Source organism: Curcuma longa, chromosome 19 (assembly GCF_044706935.1).
Source record: "Curcuma longa cultivar G26 ecotype Majalengka, Jawa Barat chromosome 19, ITB_CL_G26_1.1, whole genome shotgun sequence".
Taxonomy (NCBI): Eukaryota; Viridiplantae; Streptophyta; class Magnoliopsida; order Zingiberales; family Zingiberaceae; genus Curcuma; species Curcuma longa.
Window position 1 is genome coordinate 2237219 of NC_133879.1, and position 6114 is coordinate 2243332.

A 6114-nucleotide genomic window follows, 5' to 3' on the forward strand; every position below is an offset into this window, starting at 1 on the left:
TAGTGGAAGAGTGGCTGAGTGAAGATCCTTGGATTAGTCGCCTCAAGGAGGCGGATACCAAGTAAAATACTCTTGTTAGCATTGTAGAGTTGTGAGGGAGTGAAAAAAATCTTTCCTTCATCAATCAATCACAAGGCACAAATCCATGAAGCAACATGTATATATATATATATCACTGAACATGGTAATAACAAATCCACAAAATCAATCATCCATACATCTCGATTCCTCCTAATCCTAGAATCTAGGGAACTACTCCATAACGGAGAGAATACAACTCGAAGAAGGTTTGAAATATTACATTCTAAATCCTAGAAAGGAAATAAAACTTATCGATGAAGGTCTTCTTCTCCGCGTTGCTTTCTCCTCGTTGACGTGGGACGGAGGTGATGGAGTAATCCCGATCGGATGGATGGATCGTCGATTCCTGCTCCGGAATGTGGCTTCGGTGGCTCAAAACACTCCTTGGAACTCTCCCAAGGTCTCCCCCCTTTCTTAGGGGTCTTAAGAGGGCTATTTATATGCTCTATTCACGACAGGCACGCCCCCGTCACACGGCCGTGTCTGGGAGGCACGGCCGTGTGCTGCCGCTCTTCTGTGGAGTTGGCACGGCCGTGCCTAGGGGGCACGACCATAGAATGGTGAAGCTCTGGGAAGGTGGCACGACCGTGCCTGGTGGGCACGGCCAGGGGCAGACGAGGCTTGGAGACATGGCACGGTCGTGCCTGTGGGGCACGACCTAAGGCAAACGGCGTTCTAAAATGTGGCATGGCCGTGCCTGTGAGGCACGGCCATGCGCTGGCTGTGGGCTGAAACGAAGGCACGGTCGTGCCTGTCTGGCACGGCCCCTGGCAGCTGCTCCTCTGTTGTGAAGACACGGCCGTGCCTGGTGGGCACGGCCAGGGGCTGGTTCTACCTCTGGTGAAGCACGGTCGTGCCCTTTGGGGCACGGTCCCTGTAGGAGTGAGACACGGTCGTGCCTAGGAGGCACGGCCCTATCTAGCCTTGTCTTCAATCGCTTCTCCGTTTACCCTTTTCGCTCCATTTTCGTCCTGCAAATACATAAAAATACAAGCAGATCTTCGAACTAGGAAAAGGAGAAAATCATGCCTAATGCACAGATAAAGGATGCAATGAACGTAGGAAATATCGTGAAATACAGAAAGATGTACGATTAAAGCATAAGAAACATATGTATACCCTACGCACATCAACGGCCTAGCACAGCAGTGGCTCTATTTCTGGGACACGACTGTGCCTGGTGGCACAGCCTGGAGAAGGAGCTTTTCTGAGAGCATGGCTCGGTCGTGCCTTATAGGCACGACCCAGTCTTGGCTTGTGTTGTTCCTTCTTTATTCCACCTTGTTTCACGCTGATTTCCATCCTGCAAGTGTAAACGTATGAGAGCAGACCTCCGAACTAGAAAATAGAGAAAATGTGTCTAGTACATGAATAAAGGATACGATAAACATAGAGTATCAACATGAAAATGCATTATGATATCCAATAAAAGCAGTAAAAATATATGCATACCCTACACACATCATGTATATGTAGACTTACGACATTGGCTTCCAATCTCATTTTGTTAACTTTAGCAATCCTTGCTACCTCCTCCTTGGCCTTTTCTTCAAAATTGCTTTCAGAAATTGAGATAATATCTCTTTCTTCTTACATATCATCCATATCAAATTTTCTTTTCCTCTGTCCACAATAACTTTTGCTTTTTGTCTTGTTATGTTCTCAGAAGGCTTGCAGATTTGTATCTTACTTCTGTTAGTACCAATGGAATCAAAATATCTCCACAATGGTATGATATTGTCTACTTTGGGCCTAAACCCTCATGGCTTTGTTCTTGGGTTCAACCCAAAAGGTCTCATGTCAATGGAGATACTTTTCATCTTTTTAACCCCATTATCTTTTTCATGTACTTTAGATGTGGGACTATGTTTACACCCTTGCAACCCAACAATCCCCCCCTCAAACAAAGGATCACAGGCCCCCCCAACGTCGTTTTGATGTCTGAATCCTCGACCCACCAGGACTTTTTGCCCTTCGGTCCACCCGACCTACTAGGACTTCCCACCTAACCACAGCTAGGACTTTTTTCCCCTCGGTCCACTCGACCTACTAGGACTTCCCACCTAGTCGCAACTAGGAGGACTTTCCCACCTAGTCGCCCCTCAGTCCACCCGACCTACTAGGACTTCTCAACTGGTGTCTGGTCCTCTTGATTCAGACACGGGAGTACCCACTTCCTTTGTTTTAAGGTTCAAACCACATGATTAGATTTGGATCATGGCTCATCCGACGGTTAGTCCGGTGAAGAGCGGTCTCGCTCTGATATCACTTGTTAGTACCGATGGAATCAAAATATCTCCACAATGGTATGATATTATCCACTTTGAGCCTAAGCCATCATGGCTTTGTTCTTGGGCTCAACCCAAAAGGTCTCATGCCAATGGAGATACTTTCCATCTTTTTAACCCCATGATCTTTTCCATGTATTTTAGATGTGGGACTATGTTTGCACCCTTGCAACCCAACAACTTCTCTTCTTATGAGGTAAAAGCTTGTGCTAAATAGGACTATCAATAGGAGTATGTCAATAATCATAGCGAGTTCGATCACATCCTCTCTTAGTCCTGATTCTAGAAGCAACTGGTTCAGGATTTGGATTGACTATAGGGTTCTTAATTCAACCAATATACCTTGATTGTCTATTATTTCAAGTAATTCTTTCACTCTTTCATTTTACTACATGTTCTTCATTATTAGCTCCTTGATTCAGTTCTGATGAATGCAATTGGGGCATTCATTATCACTTGGGAACCTAACTTCTATAGCATGTAATGGTGATGTCTATAATGGATGTGGAGTATCATCGAGGTAAGGGAGGTTCTCAAACATTGTGTTTTCAAAAGAGGTAGGGACTAGTTCAATAATAACATATCAATTTAGAAAAAATTTATTTAGAAATTTAGTTGACAGTCTTCGATATTTACCTGTTTAGGTAAGACTTAGTCCAACAAGGTTGTCACCTTACTAATACGTAAAGGAGTAGACCTCCACTTATTTATTCATGGACCTTCAGTATTATATGAATTTTGGATTGGGACATACTCCAAAAACCATGCATATTTCATAATACAGAGTGTTACATACATATTAATGTCCATATAAAAAAAAATCAAATTTACCATTAAAAAAGAAACTTACAACCAAAAGACCAACAAATCCCTTTAGGTAGAGAACTGATAAGGTTGTTTGATATGTCTTGATGAAAAAAGGTCATTGATGGTAAATAATTGGGAAGAAATAAATTGATGAATGACTCCAACCCAATTAAAATCTACTTAGATTTTGAAAATCATCTACAATATCTACACGACCGATAAGAATCTTATATGTACTAGAAGAAAATAATACACAAATAAATATATACAAAATGTATAATTTATAAAATACTAAAACATCATTATCTACTTTAACTCTATGAGAATATATTTTACTCAACTACTCAATTCTTAATCTAGTAGGTTCTTTTTTATATGAGAAGTGAGCAAGAAAAAAGTCACCCGATATATTAGTTGAGTTCATAGGAACGGAAGCACCTCTATCTATAATACTAAGTAACAGAGACACATCTCTTCTAGTGAAAACAACTAGGACACCTAAAAATCTAAAATGATTAGTTTTCTATTATGTGTTGACCAAACTAATAAATATGAGATTTCTTTAACTTTCAAAATTGAAAGATGTACTTGAAAATCTAAAGGTTTGAGAAGTTGAATCCCAACTTTGAAATACATTCACCAATAGACCAATTTGGTGAATATTGTATGTCTAAAAAAAAGCAAAAGATGACTGTTTAATGATCGCTTTGTGTCAATCATGTAAATGAACAGACTCATGATGCTTTCCTTTTATTGTTGGAGCATCAAAAAAATCATTAAAGTAATTTAAAACATTGGTCCATTGGAGTTTCTAGTCAACATCAACTTATGGCTATAATTTTTTTAAAAATATAAATTATTAACATGAAAAAAATAAATATGCAGATGCACAAATAATGCTTGTAAGATTTTAACATATACTTCTCTATCTTTTGCAATATGCTGCTAGTTTTCATATTGCAACGCCATAGTTGTGTTGGTTTTTCAGAAACAGAAACACATTGGTTTGAATTCTCTATTTTTAAAAATTGGGTGGTGTTGGTTTCGAAGACGAACACCACAGTGGTGTTGGTTTATGAAATCCAAAACCACCTTGCTCTAAATATCCAAAAATTACTCTTTAAGATGATGCTGCTCATTAAAATCCAACACCAAAGTGGTACTGGTTATTGAACAACAGCACCACAGTGCTAGTTTTTCAAATCCAATGAATTTTGATTACAAACTATAAATCTTAAACAGTGAGGTCACGTGCAACTACAAAACCCTAAACCTTGCAGAATATCCAAGAATGCAAGTTAATGTACCTTAAATATGTGCAATAGATGGAGACTACATTAGAAATCGAATATATACCTTTGGAGATAATTAAGATCGAGAGGTTGAAATACCTTCTAGTGCCATTTTGAAACAGTAATACAATTTACAATAGGGAGGGAGGAGGGAAATGAGCAGCATCGACAACCCATAAGATGATAAGGCAAAATTAAACTCTAAACTCAAATGGGAGAGGGAAAGCTTATCAGTAGGTGAGTTTCAAGAAAAATCCTAACTCACTTATCGCGAGCTGAAAGTGGAATAAGATGTGTAAAGTTTAGACTTTTGAGGTTTTCGACGATGAGAGAGAGATGATTATTTTCGACAAACTGAGATAGATTGTTTCCACCAAGCAAAAAGATAATATATTTGTTTTCCTCGCACAAAAGGTTACATGAATTAGCCAACGACACAATTTTATAAATAAAATGTGGTTTGAATGTATTGGGAAACTGCCAATGAAGTAATCAAGTGAGGAAGGGATAAATTTGGAATCAAGTGTGTCTCTTGGGAAAAATGAAATTTTAGTGTGCTTTTTGGAGATTCTCAAATTTGAAGTGCATTTTTTAGGAAATTATCATTAATTTAGGGGTATTTTCCTAAATTATAAAAATAACATGTATTCAAGTGCTAATTGTAGTTGTATTTTTTTAATCGGATATATCTTATGAGTTCTAATTTGAGATGAGATGGACAATTGTATTTTGTCCATCAAATAATTTTGAAAAAAATATTACGATGGCTCTTGACGTGGATCTGATTGCTTAGTAATTCACACTACGTCTTACCACCACACCCCTGCCCTGGGCCTAATTGTTTGGGAGGAGGTGAGGGAAGGGGAAGAAAGGGTAAATAAGGGGAAGGGAATTTGTAACCTTGTTTGTAAAGAAGTGAGGGAAGGGGAGAGAAGGGAAGGAAGGGTAAGCTTTCCCCTTGCATGACCATAAATAGACACAATTCCTTACACTCCGATTTGGGGTGTAAGGAAGGGGAAGGAAATGTGAAAATATATTTATTCCAATTTTACCCTTATATTAAAATATTAATTATTAAAATAACTTATCTATTAGATTTTTGCACCGTTGCTCCTCGTCACATAACGTAGTCGTCATTCGCACTCCTTGATGTTAACCTTCGTCGTAAATTTTTACATAAATAAATTTTTATAAAAAAATATATATAAAGTAAATTTTTATAAAAATATATATAAAAATATTGATTTATCTTTTATCGTACCAAAATGTATAAATTCTGTATTTCACATATTTTTATATATCTACTTATTATTTTTTAAATTTTTTATTTATTTAAGTTGTAAATATTAATTTTTGTTAATCTTATGAGCTATATATATTTTTTTACATATAGATTTATTTTAAAAAATAAAGATATTTTTATAATTTTATATATTTAATTTATAATTTCGATTGACGAGATCATTGAACGAATAGTTATAAGGCATTAGATAAAATAAAATACCTAACGAACAATTATTTCTAAATTATTATAGATCTATTTTAACAAGTAAGGATATTTTTATAATTTTATATATTTAATCTTCATTTCCTTCCCCTTCCTCCCAAATAAGGTATCACATGTTACGTTAATAAACCTTCCCTTC